The sequence below is a fragment of the Lampetra fluviatilis genome, chromosome 78 (assembly GCF_964198595.1).
Source record: "Lampetra fluviatilis chromosome 78, kcLamFluv1.1, whole genome shotgun sequence".
Classification (NCBI taxonomy): domain Eukaryota; kingdom Metazoa; phylum Chordata; class Hyperoartia; order Petromyzontiformes; family Petromyzontidae; genus Lampetra; species Lampetra fluviatilis.
In genome coordinates, this window is record NC_136352.1 from 1795570 (window position 1) to 1814590 (window position 19021).

Sequence of the window (19021 nt, forward strand, 5' to 3'; positions counted from 1 at the left end):
TGTGACAAAGGTGAATCTATTGGAGCTTCATTGCCTCAAGCTTACACATCTACAGAGTGTCCATTTGACTTTGTATTGTCTAAGAAGTCCACCCACACCTCCACTTCCACAAACTGCTGGGAGGTTCCTCACTCTGCTTCACAGTCAGAATTCTCCTCCTGCTTCACGTTGCCTCCATCAATGTGAAGGTCTAATTTTGGAGTTGAATCTTCATCTTCACATTTCACCTTCACTTCTTCGCTCTTCACTGTTGCCTCTTCACATTTCACCTTCGCCTCTTCACATTTCACCTTGATACATTTCATAGTATCCAAGCTGGAATTTACTTTTGGTTCTTTTTTAAGGAGGGATGGGCTCATTGCAGCACTTTGACTTTCACAAGTCAATTTCAGACTCCGCTCCTTGGCGATCTTCTGATGCCTGTGTGTTCTCTGGTGTCTATAAAGCGGTGCTGACTGTGCAAACGCCTTCCTGCACAGAGTGCACTTGAAGGGTTTCTCTCCTGTGTGTGTTCTCTGGTGGATCTGAAGACCTAATGACCATGCACAAATGCCTTCTCACAGACATTGCACTTGAAGGGTTTCTCTCCTGTGTGCGTTCTCTGGTGTTTTTTCAAGGGCAAATGAATCTGAAAATGCCTTCTCACACACAGTGCATTTGCAGGCTTTCTCTCCTGTGTGCCTTCTTTGGTGTTCTTTAAGTTGAGATGACTTTGCAAATGCTTTATCGCACAAAAGGCACCTGAAGGGTTTCTCTCCCATGTGTGTTCTCTGGTGTTGTTTAAGAGGCAATGAACCTGAAAATATCCTCCAACACAAACTGCACTTTAAAAGTTTCTCTCCTATGTGTGTTCTCTGGTGTTCTATAAGATGTGATGACACTGCAAAGCGCTTCCCGCATAGAGTGCACCTGAAGAGTTTCTCTACTGTGTGTGTCTGGTGTTTTTTAAGAGCAGATGAATCTGAATATGCCTTCCCACACACACCTGAAGGGTTTCTCTCCTGTGTGTATTCTCTGGTGTCTTTTAAGGCCAGATTAATCTGAAAATGCCTTCTCACACACAGTGCACTTGAAGGCTTTCTCTCAGTGTGTGTTTTCTGGTGTTCTTTAAGGTGTGATGACACTGCAAAGGGCTTCCCACAAAGGGTGCACCTGAAAGGTTTCTCTCCTGTGTGTGTTCTCTGGTGCCTCTTAAGAACTGATGAATGAGCAAATGCCTTCTCACACACAGTGCACTTGAAGGCTTTCTCTCCAGTGTGTGTTCTCTGGTGTTCTTTAAGATGTGATGACTCTGCAAAGGGCTTCCCACAAAGGGTGCACCTGATAGGTTTCTCTCCTGTGTGTGTTCTCTTGTGCTTCTGAAGAACTGATGACTGCACAAATGCCTTCTCACACAAAGTGCATTTGAAGGGTTTCTCTCCTGTGTGTGTTTTCTGGTGCCTCTGAAGAACTGATAACTGTGCAAATGCCTTCTCACACACAGTGCATTTGAAAGGAGTCTCTCCTGTGTGTATTCTCTGGTGTCTTTTAAGAGCAGATGAATCTGAAAATGCCTTCTCACACACAGTGCACTTGAAGGGTTTCTTTCCTGTTTGAGTTCTCTGGTGCCGTGTCAAATTTCCAGGAAAATCCATGTTGTTTGCATACTGGTCCCATTGTTGTCTTTTTGTAGCGAGCTGCGCCGAGTGCCTTTGCTCCATCAGACCAATTCTGCAGAGGAAGCGTCAGGAGAAGCGTCAGCTGCAGACATAAAAAAATATACACACCATCTATGTCAGTATCAGGACACAAGAGGAATGAATATATAAACAGTCACACATGATTTACACGTCTATATCTATTCATATACAGTGATCCCTCGTTTATCGCGGTTAATGGGGATCGGAATATCCGCGAAGTAGGATTGGCCCCCCTAGGAATTTCCATATGTGTGTGTGGGTGCCAGAATGTTTAAAATATGTATATTTATACTTTTTATATATATATCGATTTAAAGCATTCGTGACTGCAGGGATTCATCTTCTTGGTTCTTTCGGTAAAGTCACGTAGAAGGGAAGTAATAAAATTATAAAAATAAAAAATAATAAAATAATTCTCACGACGTTTCGGCCACAACGCAAGTAGCCGTCCTCAGGTGAAAACCAGGTCTGTCGAGGCGACAGCGTCTGAATGAAACAGCACACGTGCTTGGAGCATGTATATAAGCTGGGTTGGAAGGGGGGAAGAAAGGGGGAGCCTTAACAAAAGAATATGCATATCAAGAGGAATTTAGCATATTCATGGGAAATGCAGGTATGTGATTAGTACTGCATATGCCCGTGCATTATGCAGGATTAGCAGCATCAAAGGGAGGGGATAAGGGTAGCATTAATGAAGGGAAGGAGTGTTAATAGTATGTAGCTGCAGTAACTAAAACCACCACGTAAACAACTAAAGTATAAACTACATATTATCATCAGTATACTAAATATACTCTACAATAAGCTGAGTTACTAACAGTAAGTAATACATTACAATTCTACGTCGTAAAAAATATATATAATATGCTTCCATCTAAACTTTATTCTCTTACATCACACGAGTCTACACCCTACTATATACTGCCATAGACAAACCCAACGTTAAATTATATATATCACATACCTGCATTTCCCATAAATATGCTAAAGTCCTCTTGATATGCATATTCTTTTGTTAAGGTGTTGTATGTGTCGGGTTATGAAATTTTGATAAAAATAAAAAAAATTAATAATTTTCCGAAAAATGCGCAAATCGAATTAATTATGTTAATGTGTGTATTAATATGCATAAATTATGATCATGCATGTTATTATATGCATAAATTATGATAATCGCTGAGATAATCGTAGTGATTTATGCGGATGCTTGCGATGATGTTAATGTGTGCAGTTGTGATAATTAGGCTCAGCTTCGTTTATCCAGAGTTGTCAATCAGGATAACACGATTATCATCGATTAAACGTTTACCGATTATCCTAGTGTGTTTTATGATATTTAAGGTCACCAGTTCAGATCTCATCAGGATACAGCTCTTATGAATAAGACAGTTTTGCATGGACTTGGAAAGAAGCACTCGAACAGTTGGTGTTAAGCAATTTTAATTCTAAACAAGCACGTGACATTCTATCATGCAGGTGAAACATGCGTCAATAATTCATGAATAACCAACTCTTATGCATTTGCGATACTATGCATTCGATTAATATGAATAACTAAAATTCTTATGCAATTACGAGGTTATGCAATTACCTAATATGAATGACTAAACTTTTTTTTTTTCCATTGGCGAAATTATGCAGTTAACGAAAATGAATGACTAAAACATTTCTTATTCATGTAACTCGACGGCAGCACTGCTTTGCACGATCAGTTGATATTGAACGCACCACCTCGAAATGGCAACCCTTTTTGAAACACAAAGATAACTTTTGAAAGTCTTATTCGTGTGCGTGTTGTGTGTGCGTTGTCCCCTTTAAATTTTTTTTAAAATTAATTTTACGAGCCGGGAGTTGTGTCGTTAGCTTGTGGGGTGGGGGAGGGATTATACAAACAGCGGCCAGAGAGGTTCTCTTGTGTTGGGCGTGGCCGCAGCGAGCCCTGCTGCTCCCTCGCTCAGCGTGTCGCTCGGCTTGTGCGCTCTCTCTCTCTCTCTCTCCACCGCTGGATGACGAGTTGGCACGATGCTGTCCTTGAAGATGCTCGGTCGCTCGTGTCGCTCGGTGGCGCTGGGTGTCGCTCGTTGGCGCACAGTGGCGCACGGTGGCGCACGCGCTTCCTTGGTGGCAGCCCCCGGCTTCTCCACTGCTCGATTGATTGTTGAGTCGGCACGATGCTCGCCGTCGCTCTGGACGTCTGGTGTGTTCACACTGGTCGCATTCGATGGCGCTGTCCTCTCCCTCCCAGCCGTTTGACCAGGCTTTCTCCACTGTTTCGCGCTCTCTGCTTTGCTCGCTTGGTCGACGCTTTGCGATCTCCGCCCTTTTACAGGTTGATTGCTTGTCGTCACTCGTCACTCTCTCTGCTCCGTGCTTCCCTTGTTCGTGAAGCTGCCAGCTTCACTCGCACTTAACTTCGTTCTGCGAGAAGCGACACCTGCTATCGGCATCGGTGTTTCGTTTCCTCACGACGCTCCGCCAGCCGGAGCACGGCTGAAACCCAGCCCCAACTCAGGTTGAACTCAGACTTCTGCGACTCGAACGACTCCTCCTCGTTCCATCACTTCTCGAGGCACAACCGCCCCAGCTCTCTTGCGAGCCCCCGTCGCAACGCTGCGTCGCAAGCCGAGTTGCGAGACCGAGCGCCTCGGACAGACTGCTCTCAGACTGTCACTTTAACGAAGTCTCGTCGTCCCATCTCTTCTCGAGGCACGACTGCCACAGCTCCCTTGCGTGCCCCGTCGCAATGCTGAGCTCGACTCGGACTGACTCAACCCAGACTGTCCTTTCGCGGTGTGCGCCCGTGCCTAACTCAAAACGTGACTCCCCTCTCTCCGCGTCTCTTGCGAGAGAAAACAAACAAGACAGAGTGAGAAGAAGCAGACACCCCCCCCCCCTTGTGACCTTTTGCTCCCTCCTTGCCCGTCAGACCCCGCTGGAAGACAAAGGTGGCTGAGGAGATGTTTGTAATACATTTATGTGGTCCTGTGTGTTACATTTATTCTTGAATTATATTTTATGAGTTCATTCGGTCTTAGTATCGTGGTAATCATTCGTCTATGTTTAATGAATATTCGTAATGATTCTCGTCACATTATTATTTTGGCTTCGCCAAGTTTAGTTCTCCAGAGATTGGTGTTTATTCTGAGTTATATTTTAATGTCCTGAGGTTAAGCGTAATTATGTTTCCACTTAAGCTTTCTGGAATTCGTACTCTTTAGTTTTTTTTTTTTTGGAAGGTCGTGTAGGTAGGAAACATATAATAATAGAAAAAAATAGTATTGTTTGTTGGTTAATTATCTTTGTTAAGTTTCTACTTTTCGGTAAGGAAAACGTTAAGAAAACGCGAAGTTTCAACCGTTATTTATTCTGCCCTTATCTTGTACATCTCCAGTTGTCTTGGGAGGCTAGTCCATACATCTTTTGTCCATCTGGATGTCCATGACCTCTTTGTGACCGAACTCTCAACATTTTAACCACCCTCCATGTTTCATGGATTCCTGGTGTTCTTGTGAGGAGAAGTGAGTTGTTTTCATTAATTAATTAAAAAAAAGGTATATATATATTTAAAAAAATTATTATATATTTTTTGAATTGTTCTTAATTAAAAAAAAGGGTATAGACACAACAAAGGCTCCCCCTTTCTTCCCCCCTTCCAACCCAGCTTATATACATGCTCCAAGCACGTGTGCTGTTTCATTCAGACGCTGTCGCCTCGATAGACCTGGTTTTCACCTGAGGACGGCTACTTGCGTTGTGGCCGAAACGTCGTGAGAATTATTTTATTATGTTTTATTTTTATTATTTTATTACTTCCCTTCTACGTGACTTTACCGAAAGAACCAAGAAGATTTATATATATATATATTTTACTTAAATCTATTTAATTATAAAACCTTAATAATATACATTCACTCTCTCTCTCTCTCTCATACGCTACGTATTATGATGCGCAGCCAATCAGCTCACGGGATACTGTACATCCACTCGTGCTCTCATTCGTCGATCTCGCGCCGGGAACCAATCACGTGCCTTGTTTGAGTGCCCGTGGGTACAGTATGTACAAAGCCTCTGAGAGAGTTTCTCTCTTTGTCTGGCATCCTGGGAAACCGTTTCTCTCGCGCATCACGATCAAACAACGCTGCTTTCCGCAATACGGCTGCCGATATGGCAGTATTTTTGAATTTTTATTTTTTGATGGATATTTTTGAAAAATCCGCGATGCACTGAGGCCACAAAACTTGAACCACGAAGTGGCGAGGGATTACTGTATTCAAGATATTCCCCAATTCATCACACGGGCTGTTAAGGCACACAATGAGAGGACAAATGGTTATAAATATTTCTGGAAGCCCTAGTATCTTAAAATAAATGTTAACGCAAAACACCAAGCACACAATTTCGGCTGCCTGGCTGCAAAAGTAGTATGTATGAAAGCAAAATTCAGCTAACATAGCAAAGGCTGTTGAAAATAATACTATTTGTAGTATGCAGAAATGCATCAATAAATGTTCAATCGCAACTTAGAGGTGTGAAGCCAGGCTCAGATTTTCTTGAATGCTTGGATGAACAGATCTAACTTCAGCAGCATACATGCTGTGTTAATTTCCTGACTGTTTCCATTCTTCCAAAAAGTTCCAGAGGGAAACTAAAATAAACGATGGTTTTGATTTAACCTCCATTTTCAATAGTTAATTTTCTATACTGACACTGTTACACACTGGCATGGTGATGTGTCCAGAACCATGCCTGGCCGCATTCATCTGCTCAGTATTGATGCTTCCTCACTTCACCATGTAATTCATTTAAGATCAATCAACATAGCAGAGGCCCACAAGCAGTTCAGCTTTCACTTATCAATCATGTTTGCTGTTGGCGATAATCAAACTAATTGTTGAGTTCATAATGCAGTGAAATAACTGCACCACAGCTCCCCACAAAGATAATCTCTTAAATACACATACATTTCACATGCATTATTGACATATTATATAAACAAAACATCCACCATTCATGACGAATTGCAAGTAACCTTATCCTAGTGCTAATGCCATGGTAGGTGCAATTTAAGGCCATGTAAGTATGGATTACTTGTCAGCAGGCAATTGGAATGATCCAGGTGTTAAATGATGACTGACAGATGAACCAGCTGTGCTCCCCCCACTGTCTTGCTGGGTTTTAGGAACACAGCGTTCCACCTATTATTCATGTGGGGGTCGCTCTTCCGACCTCATCGTTGTTGCAGAGAAAATATCTATTAACTGCCCTGCAGCATATCGCACAGAGGCCAATCTTGACACTCCTGGTATCAGTCATCTGCAGGTCTGATCACCTCCACATCCTCCAGTCTCTTCTCTAACCAATGCCATGCCTGTTCAGCCCCTAATATCTGGACAAACAAAAGATGCTTGAGCATGCAGTGTCTGGGAATGCGGGATTCATGACCGAACCAATGCAGCCTCGCCTGCCAAAGAGACTCAAGATGATATTCTCTATTGATATCTTAAGGATCTGTAAGCTTCTCATCGGCAGGCCAGCCTTCATTGTATAAGCCAGCAGAGATGGTAATTTAAATAAGTTCATATTCTGAATCCACAGAGTAATATCTGTGGCCAAGAAGAATCACAGCTTTATTCGTTCTTTTCTAAAAACGCTTTTCCTGGTGAGGGTCACGGTGGCAGCATGCTGAGAAGGGCGGTCCATGCCTCCCTTTCCCTGGCGACAGACTCGAGCTCATCCTGGGGAATTCCCAAGCGTTCCCAGGCCAGCCGAGCGACATAGTCCCACCCGCGTGTCCTGGGCCAGCCCTGGGGTCATCGCCCAGTGGGACGTGTCTGGTAGAGTTCCAGGCGGAGTCTATTGGGGGGCTTCCTTACAGAAATTCTATATTGATATCACTACTATAGCCAGGCCCTGTGTTCTCCAACAAGCGCCTCGTGGCCACGTGACCCACATAAATTAGTCGGGTAAGCTCAAAATGGCTACGTGGTGCAATCCTGTGCGTCGAACATCTGCAGGATGAAGGGTGAGGGGCGGGTGCGATGCCAGTATGGCAGGGAGAGGGATAGTCTCAGATGGACTAGACCATGGCGATGGACACTCAAAGCTTTGTATGGAGCAAATGTCCAGGCACCTTCCACCCAGTTACAGTCTAATGAAAGAATTCTGCTCTACTAATTTGAAGTGAGACTTTGGCTGCCAAACCAGAGCTGGTCGTGAACACATCAACCAGGTATGGGTGCTCCTCCAAAACTTGTAGAACTGCGTGATTATTCATGGAGAGTTGGGGAGGTGCAGTGTTGTATGACGTGACATTCCCAGGCAGATGATTCATTTTTGTGGAACATTTGCAAGACCCCATTTCATGATGGAATTATCAAGACACAAAACAAATTCCCTAATTCCATCTGATTGAGTAGCCATTACCAAATCATCAGCAGATGTAACATGGTTGACCAGCAGGGAACGATCCTTTATGAAAACCAGTCATCAATTAGCATATCATTATCACCGTAATGAATGCAATCGTTTTATATGATCATTGGGAGCTTCTCAAACTACATAGTTATTTCTTGATTTAAAGCTTTCGTGACTGCAGGAATTAATACTCTTTGGGTCTTTCGGTCAAGTCACGTACATAGAAAATAATAGATCACGACGTTTCGATCGCAACACACGCAATCATCTTCAGGTGAGAGAAAGCTGCCGAGACGAGGTCTTATATAGGCCTGAGATTGGTACATCAAGGTAGATGCGTGGAGCTAGAAATGGTCCAACCACAGAGGCTGGGGCAGTGGCCTTTGTATTGTGAGAGATTAGCATGTCAATGGCTGGGGCAGTGGCCTTTGTATTGTGAGAGATTAGCCTGTCCTAAGATGGGTGCATTATTGGAAGAAGTGATGAACCAGGTAAATATTCTTAGGTTTTTTCGGTAAAGTCACGTAGGTAGAAAATTAAAATTAATAAAAGTAAAATAAAAATCACGACGTTTCGGTGGAAACACAAGCTTCCGTCTTCAGGTGGAACCGTCACAGCACGATTGCTGTATCAAGTAAGATAAATTCCAAGAAAACCGTCCTTGTATATATATACTGGTTGAGGGTGGGAGGAGCCAAGGCAGGCCCCTGGATATTATTATTATTGTGAAGTTGGTGTGGCTAAAGCCGCTGCTAGGAATGAGCCTTTGTTGTGTAGACTGGTTGAACTGGGAGGTTCCAAGAGTTGTTAAGGTGCGGCTGATGTAAAGGTGCGGCTGATGTAAAGGTGCGGCTGCTGTAAATGGGACTGAGCCTTTATTACGTAGATGAAACAGCACTTTGCTACGTTGCTGGGATTAATTCTAGATTTGCCAAATGTGTGGTAAAACTTAAAGCAGGAAAACCAGTGTGAAAAAAGAAGAAACTATACGGTAACTGAAGAATAGTGCCTGTCAAATAAGATGGTCCAAATATGTGTAGTTAAATATTTTTTGCATGGTTAATAACATCTTTCCAATGATTACTAAGTTTGTACCCATCATCACGGTTGAAATTATGTCTGTGTTTGTATATGTAATAAAGGACTCTTGGACTGGGTCTGTCTCCATTGTCCTTTATTGTGGTTCTTACAACTTTGCCCGCACGGCGTCTCGCTCAGAATCTCCTCCGTCTCCCGCTCGGCAGCCCCACTGCTGCCTCCGCTCCTGCAGCCCTGCTGCTGGCTCCCTATGCAGCCCCGCTGCTGGCTTCTCCTCAGCCTCTCCGCCTCCGACCTGCAGCCCCACGGCTGCTCTCTATGCAGCCCCGCTGCTGGCTTCTCCTCAGCCTCTCTGCCTCCGACCTGCAGCCCCACGGCTGCTCTCTATGCAGCCCCGCTGCTGGCTCCCCTGGTCTCCTCCGTGCCCGGACACCGCTGGCCAACGGTGCCGAGTCCCAGCCTGTGGCGATCACGCCACTTTTCCACCTTCTGCCCTGAGTGGCCTCCTCCTGTCTTTACTCCCACACTCTCCCCTTGCTCTTCCGGTTCCTGCCCTTAAAAGCACTCCTTCTCCCCACGTAACACAACTCCTCCCACCTGTTACGTAATATCTGCGAGGCCGTTTACGCTCGCATTACATATATTTGGATGGCTTCGTGTACAAACCTTTGATGGTAGCCAGGAGGTTTGCAGAGTACCTTGGTCTCGGAAAATAAAATTTCATGAGAGCCCACAGCATTGTAGCAATGATCGGCAACGGCGGAAGAATCAGTTTTGCCGTGTTTCAGATCTGACTTGTGCTCGCGGACACGATCAGAGATATGACGTTTCGTTTCTCCAATGTAGCAATCACCACAGCTGCAACTCAGTTTGTAGACTGCAGTGTATTGTAAGTCAGGAATGACATCTTTCACAGATGGAATTAGATCACGGATTTTATGTACTGTACTGAATTGGACTTGGATCTTATGTTTGTTTACAATTTTGGAGATCTTTTTGGTCACGCCTGCTATGTATGGCAACGTGATAGTTTTGAACGGAGTTTCAAGTGGCTGTTTCTGTATGGTGGGAGAAACAGCTTGGCGGATGGTGCGGTCATAGTATCCGTTCATCCTGAGGGCCCGATGTACATACTTTATTCACTGGCCAGGTGGTGTTGGTCAGAAATGCCATGAGCTCTGTGGTATAGCATTTTGATGAAATAATTATTTTGAGATGGGTGGTGGTAGGGATCAGGTTTCAAGTAGGAATCTGTGTGGGTGGCTTTCCTGTAGACAGAATGTCCCAAGGATCCGTCAGGTCTCCTCTCAAACAGAATATCTAAGAATGGTAGTTTACCATCTTTCTCCACTTCCATGGTGAATCTGATGGATGGGTGTCTGGAATTTAATGGTCCAAGAAGTGGTTCAATGCTGGGAAGCCATGTGGCCAAATGACGAAAGTGTCATCCACATACCTCTTCCACAGGGAAGGACGCAGGGTGGATGTCTGGATGGCGTCTGATTCAAACTTTTCCATGAACATCTTGGCTATCACTGGTGACAAGGGGGAGCCCATAGGGGTACCCTCATTCTGTTTGTAGAAGGTGCCATTCCAGGTAAAATAAGTGTTGGTGAGGCAATGCCTATCCAGCGCAGGTACATCCGAATTCAATCCATGTTCGACCAAGTCCTCAATTATTGTTAGGGTGTCAGGTACTGGGACTTTGGTAAACAGAGATAATACATCAAAACTGACGAGGATATCATCAGGAGATAGTACCATGTCCTTGACCATAGAGACTAATTGGGTTGAGTTGAGTACTGCCGAAGAGGCCTTGCCTGTGAAGGGAAGCAGAGAATCTGATAGAAACCGGGATAGTTTGTAGGTAGGAGAGTTGATCATCGACACAATGGGTCGTAGCAGGGTGCCTTCTTTATGGATCTTGGGAAGACCATAGAGTCTGGGAGGTCTTGCCGCCGTTGGTTTTAGAGAGGGACGTTTGGTTGGTTCGATTAGGGAAGTCGAACTCGTGATGATTTTGTTGCTTGTTGTCGTTAGGCTGTTAGTAGGATCGTTTTTAATTTTAGAGTAACTCCCATCATTAAGTAGGTCCAGGATTTTGTTGTTGTATGAATCTTTATCCATGATGACCGTGGCATTGCCCTTGTCTGCCGAGAGGATGACTATATCATCTCTCTTTTTTAGGTCCGCGAGTTCAGAGCGTTCGTTTTTGCTAATGTTACTAGTGGGATTCTTAGCATTCTTAAGAATAGTGGCTATTTCAGCTCTTGCTACATCCGCATGGATGTGTCCTACGCCTCTGAGGGCTACATCAATCTGAGAAATCACATCCTCTACTAGTATATATTTAGGGGTGACAGCGAAATTTAGTCATTTGGCCAGAACCGTTTTCAGATTGTCAGAAATTAGGATGTTACTCTGATTAATAACGGTCTTGTTGACATCTAGCTTTGTGATGTGTGGCTCTGGTTTGTTCTTAGATAGTAGGTTGAATTTAGAAATCAGGTTAGCTTTGCATTTGGCTGACATTGAGTCAGCAGAAGCAGAAGTCATGTTGTCAATGTGGTTCCAATCGGAAGGGGACATTTTTTGTGTTAACATTAAATGTGTTTGTAAGAGAGTCTTGTCTAAATTATCGAGTTCAGATCGGAGTAACCTTATTCTCTCCGAGATTAGTGATAGACTAGCTTTAAATAAAATCTGTTTAGAGTTCGGTGAGGACACAGCAGCAGATGTGAGTGTGAAAGCGATGGGTATTACCTTGTTATCTCGGCATCTCTTGAGGAAGGCCAGCGTCTCGAGAAGCTGTGACTTCTTGTCTCGTTGTCTGTGTATACAAACACAGACATAATTTCAACCGTGATGATGGGTACAAACTTAGTAATCATTGGAAAGATGTTATTAACCATGCAAAAAAGATTTAACTACACGTATTTGGACCATCTTATTTGACAGGCAATATTCTTCAGTTACCGTATAGTTTCTTCTTTTTTCACACACTGGTTTTCCTGCTTTAAGTTTTACCACACATATTTGGCAATCTAGAATTAATCCCAGCAACGTAGCAAAGTGATGTTTCTTCTACATAACAAAGGCTCAGTCCCATTTACAGCAGCCGCACCTTTACATCAGCCACACCTTAACAACTCTTGGAACCTCTCAGTTCAACTAGTCTACACAACAAAGGCTCATTCCTAGCAGCGGCTTTAGCCGCACCAACTTCACACAATAATAATAATATCCAGGGGCCTGTCTTGGCTCCTCCCACCCTCAACCAGTATATATACAAGGACGGTTTTCTTGGAATTTCTCTTACTTGATACAGCAATCGTGCTGTGACGGTTCCACCTGAAGACGAAGCTTGTGTTGCCTCCGAAACGTCGTGATTTTTATTTTATTTTTTATTTTACTTTTATTAATTTTAATTTTCTACCTACGTGACTTTACCGAAAAAAACTAAGAATATGAATCCTTGCAGTCACGAAAGCTTCAAATCTAAAACCAGGTAAAGTCTTAACTTGCTATGTTTCCATCCTTTCTACCGATGTTAACTGACTCTCTGATGTCTTTGTATTGACAGGCTGGGTGTCCACTGCCCAGCCTTTGTGGTTGGACTATCTCTAGCTCCACCCACCTACCTTGATGCTCCCATCTCAGGACAGGCTAATCTCTCACAATACAAAGGCCACTGCCCCAGCCATTTACATGCTAATCTCTCACAATACAAATGTAATGCGAGCGTAAATGGGGTTGCTGCTTGACTCTGGCCCAATCACACGACCCGGGGTATTGGGGGCGGAGCCCGGTATGGGGGGCGTGTGAGAGGGGCCGCCGTTCACCTCGGCTCCAATGGGAAGCGAGGTGAATGGAGGTGGAGCCAGCAGGGCAGTATGGGAAGAGCGGATCTGACGATCCGGAAGGGAGGAGTCAGGGTCACGTGGGAGAGAGGTTATAGAGGGGAACCCGGAAAAGATCGGGGCCAGTCGATGGAGTGAAGAGGAGGGACCACGTTGGGTGGCCGCCGCGCCATCAGCCACGTGGCTGATGGGGCTTGGCACACCGTCGGCCAGCGGTGTGCGGAGCGAGAGGAGCGTGCAGGGCACGCGAGGGAGCTGACGGAGGAGCGTGCGGGGCACGCGAGAGGAGCGTGCGGGGCACGCGAGAGGAGCGTGCGGGGCACGCGAGAAGAGATGATGGTTCCTTGTCAGGACCAGCGGGGTGTGAGGACGAGAGGAGGAGTGGAGGAGGAAGTGCGTGCGGGGCGCACGCGAGACGACGCTGGTCCGTGGAGGAGGCCAGTGGGGTGCGGAGAAGAACCCAAATAAAGGACGAACGGAGACCAACATCGCCTGACAGAGTCCTTTATTACACAAAGGCCACTGCCCCAGCCTCTGTGGTTGGACCATCTCGAGCTCCACCCAACTACCTTGATGTACCCATCTCAGGCCTATATAAGACCTTGTCTCAGCAGCTTTCTCTCTCCCTCACCGTAAGACGATTGCTCGTGTTGCCATCGAAACGTAGTGATCTATTATTTTATATCTATGTAACTTGACCCAAAGACCCCAAGAGTACATAGTTATTGAAGATGCTATGTAATGTAATGCATGGGGCCAGAGTGAATTTCTGTCAAAAGCCAAGTTGAACAGGAAATGGCTCCGATTCCTGGTCCTCAAATAATGTGAGCAGAGGTATACATTTAAAAACAAATAACAACCCGAAGCCCCAAGCCTCTTTATGGTACAACTAGCGGTAAGTACCTGGCGTTGCCCGGGTGAAAAAGGCAGACACACACATGGACTTACACACAGACATGGATCTACACACATAGAAACACGTGGACTTACACGCACACACGCACACATATGAACTCACACACACAGACATCGACTTTAGACACATGTAGTTTACAAATCGACTCAAACACACAGAGTTACACACACATATCGACTCACACATATATACATAGACTGAACAACAACCACCATTCGCCACAAATTGGCGGTGACATCACCAAAACGCTTGTGGCAGGCTATGTGCACCTTTAAGTCACGTGAAGTGTCGAACGCCCACTGGCAGGAGGTCACGGGGCAGACCCAGATGGCACAGGTCGACTGAGACGACTGGCTGCACCACCTGTGCCCCCTACTGTGGCAACTTGTGTGCTTTAGCCACACCTGATTAGCCCCCTCGATCTGGCCGAACAAAAGCTGTTTAGGCATGCGGTGGCTGGGCATGTGGGCTACATGACTCGGGCAACGCAGCCTTGCCTGCCGGAGGAGCTCACCGATGGGACTTTGTGCACATCTTTCAAGGATTTGTAAGCTCCTCACACAATGCAGCCTGGTTAAACCCAGGATGGATCGTTAGCAGGCCAGCCTAAATGTTTCTAACCGGCGAAGAAAGGGGGTGCACGTTTCGCAAGCGTAGAAAAGGGAAGGATTACCATGGCCGAGAAGACCTGGAACTTTATGCGGAGCGAGAGACCAGGTAGCTTCCACACAGCATAACGCAGCCAATGAAAAGACAATGGTGCTCGAGCACACTGGTCAGGTATGGGAATCTCTCCAATCTCTGCACAACTTGCGCATCACCAATTGTGAGTAGTGGGGGTGGATTGTCCGATGGTACAAAATACGCAAGCAGGTGCCTAGTTTTGGTGGGGCTGATGGTGGCAAGCTCCAGGTTCAGCAGCAGTGCCTCCAACTCCTCCTCTGAGTGAGCAGCAATCACCAGAACATCGGCATACATAACGTGGTTGAGCAATAGGGAGGCATCCCTTGACCGCACCCGGGCATTGATCAGCCTCCCATTGTATCTGTACCAGATGGTAATTCCTCCGAACTACAGTCATACCTCGGTATACGACCGCTTTGAAATACGTCAAATTTGGCATACGTCGTGTTTTGAGGAGAAAAAAATGTCTTGGAATACGAACTTGTATGGGTCGGGATCAGTCACCGCGTACCCGCGTATACCCCGTTCACGACTGAAACAAAGCGCCGCTCCTCAGTCTGCCTGTAGATCTAATTCAGTGCACAACCCTTGCTATAACTCTCCGTGAATTTTCACGTGTTTTTTGTCATTTTAGCGTAAATTTTCAGCACGGTAAAGTGATGTTAATTTTTTGTATTTCAATTTATTTGAATTTATTTATGCATTTATTTAAATCTATGCATTTTACGAATAAGTAATGTATAGAAAGCAATATAAACTATCATTTCTTATACTCTGGAACAGATTATTTCCTTTCCCTTTATTTCTTATGGGAAAAAATCGTTTGGTATATGTCATTTTCGGTAAAAGTCATACTTTTCAGAATGAATTAACGACGTATACCGAGGTACCACTGTATGTGGTAAAAAGATATATGTAAAATAATGTGGGAGCCAGACATCCTTGTTACCCGAAGGTGTAAAGGGAATGGCTCTGACTCACGGCCACGGAGTTTGACGTGGGGCCGCTCACCATCATGAAAGTCCTTAAGGATCGTGAGCAGAGGGTCAGAGACTCCGAAAGCACGAAACCCAGAGGCCAGGCCTACTGATGGTATCATAGGCCTTGACCATGTAAATAAAGCACACACATGGACTAAGACACACACAGGGACCAACAGACATGCAAAGAAATGGACTTACACTGACTAACATGGAGCCACGCACACACAGCAACTAACACACACGCACATGGACTGACACACACAGACATATGGACTCACACACACATAGACATCTACTTGAGATACACACACATGGAGTTACACACACATTTCGACGTACACACATACAGCGACTCACACACACAGACTCACACATACATAGACTGACACACACATTGCCGTACACACACATACACATATGGACTCTCATACACAGCCATATACTTTAGATACAGACACATGGAGTTACACACACATATCAAGTCACACACACGCATTGACTTACACACACATACATCGATGGACAGGCACACATGTATGGACTTACACACACGTGGAGTAACACACACACAGCGACTGATACACACACATGGACCGAGACGCACACTTGGACTGACACACACACACAAACACATCGACGTAAACACATAGACACATCGAGCGTTGTCCGTTCGAAAGAGACAGACACACACATGGACTTACACACAAACGCAAGGACTTACACGCACACACATATGGACTCAAACACACACATCAACTCACACACACACAGCTCGACGTGAAAAGCAATTCCCGATGATGGCACAGCTATCAGCATCGCAGTACTACGTATCAGTACATTGCGGGGCGTGAGCAATCGAAACAATAGAAATGCATAGAAGAAATAAGCTGAAATAAGTGAACATAAAATAGCAGCAGTACGTACAAGTTGAGAAGCAGGCTACAGTCTAGATGATAGACTCCCAGTACGCCGACTCAATGACATAAGCATTGCTACAGTGTACATAAAAAGCTGGCCGTATAGGCAGCAGCTGAAAAAGCAGAATACAGTCGACATGAAAGGCTGGCAGTACACTGAACTAAACCGAATGCGCATGACTTGGCAGGGTCGCCCCCCCCCCACAATTGGCGTGAGTTGGTATGGCCGATGTGTTTTAACATCTTAACACCTGTTTTGTTGCCAAAAAAGGGGGAAACCTCTTATTATATTTGATACTGGCAAAGGAGGTCCCATGAAGTAGTGAGCCAGATGAAGACAAATTAAACTTCAGCAGAGAATTAAAGCAAATGCAATCAGACGAGGGCAAGAGGCAAGGCCCCGCATGGGTAGGCCCCACGTTGTAATGTTCCAATCTGGACATCGATTCCATACTCGCTGCTCCTCAATTGATATCCCTACGAGAGAGAGACGGAGCGAGGCTCTACCTGGGTGAACAACAACAACCACCACGATGTGAACTTCTCACCTCGGATCTCAGTGAGAGCGCGCGCGGTGCAGCAGCTTCCGGATATAAATAAAAACATTTCTTCTTTTATTATTTCCCTTCTAAGTGACTTTACCGAAAGAACCAAGAATATGAATCCCTGCAGTCACGAAAGCTTTAAATCCAAAACCAGGTAAAGTCTTAACTTGCTATGATGTTTCCATCCTTTCTACCGATGTTAACTGACTCTCTGATGTCTTTGTATTGACAGGCTGGGTGTCCACTGCCCCAGCCTTTGTGGTTGGACTATCTCTAGCTCCACCCACCTACCTTGATGCTCCCATCTCAGGACAGGCTAATCTCTCACAATACAAAGGCCACTGCCCCAGCCATTTACATGCTAATCTCTCACAATACAAATGTAATGCGAGCGTAATGAGACAGGCTTATGTCCAGTGATGAGCCGTGGATGCTGAACCCGTCGCAATGAACTAGCGACGGTATTTATGAATAAATTATGTTAATGAACGCAAGTGAGTGTGTGTAGCTGTGCCCAAATAAGGATTTTTACTCGAACCGAAATCGACAGTGACCAACCAGACGTGACGTCCAGGGGGGTTGGGGGAGGGGGTGAATACCTTGGTGACATGACGTCCTAGCGAGATACACCTCCTTCAGGCGTCTCTCACGATGAGGTAATGCGGAGTTGTGACGTCAGAGAGCAGGGGTTTCAGTTTTCAGTGTCAGTTTCATTTATTTGGTACGTATAGCCCTGTGAGCCATTCGGCTCTTGAATCGGGTGCAACCGCAACAAACAAAAAACAAAAACACGAACAAGTAAACATCTTAAAGTGGCTATGCGCAAACAGAAAAATCCAGGAAAAAACTGAAAAATCTTCCAGAAAAGCACATTACACCAACGCTGTGTGCAAAAATCCCAGTGGGATGCAAGTCAAACAACAACAACCACAAGACAACTTAGATTAAAGCCATCAGTTTAACTCCGTACTACAACAGACAAACATGGCCAAACCAAAAAACGTTTCGAAATCACCAAAATAAAGCCGTAAAAGCAATGTAACAGTGATCATAGGAACTGTGACCGAAATTTCACAATAATCGACATAAACAACATGTACTGTGGTGCCACAGCGACGGGGCCGCTCTGCCGAGCCAGGGAGCCGCCCGGCTTCCCCCACCGCACTGCCCCCCATCACCCCCCCCACATAAGCACACACCCGCACGCATTCCCCCCCCCCCCCCCATAGAGCTGGAAGGGAAGGTCACCTGACCGACCGGTTTTTATCCGAGAAACCCTTATCGGGATTAATTCTCACGGTTTCCGGCGATCAGGGAATTGGACGACCTCCCCCGTGCTACGTTGCGCCGCGGCGCTGCGACCAGCCTTAATATGGTGTGGTCGCGGCATGGGGCATTCGGCCACCGCGGTGGAGGCGCATTTTCCCCCCACACACACCCCCACGGGTCGACGAGACAGGCGGAGGAGGGAGGGGACAGCATGAATAGCGGGACCGCATGGGCTCTTGCGCATAGTCATGGAGGGTTGGGAACATTACGCTTGAGCGCGCAGGCTCCATTGTTAGGAAGGGTAAGGGAGTAATTAGGATGTACGCCGCCAACGCCGCTCACTGATTAGCATATCAAAAGCGCCCGGAACCGCCGTGCGCGGGCTCGAGGTGCACGAGCCCATTGTTCAGCGCAGCCTCCCTTTGAGGTAGGGAGGATAAATAGGGGGGCAAAAAGGGGAAATAGCTCTCTTGCTCCAGCGCCAGGCGACCAGACGCAGCTCCAGCCTGCGACCCGGACGTCCGTGCGACGCACCGAGGTACGCTGTTAGCACAAGGATCAGCGGACCGCCGTGGACACTTAACAGTGAGTAAGAAGGTGAATTAGAATCATAGCAGATAAATCGGGAATAGGTATAGAGGTATCAGCGTAGGCCAGCCTCGTCGACTCACTGATTTAACATCTAGTTCCAGGTACCAAGTAATAAATCATTAATA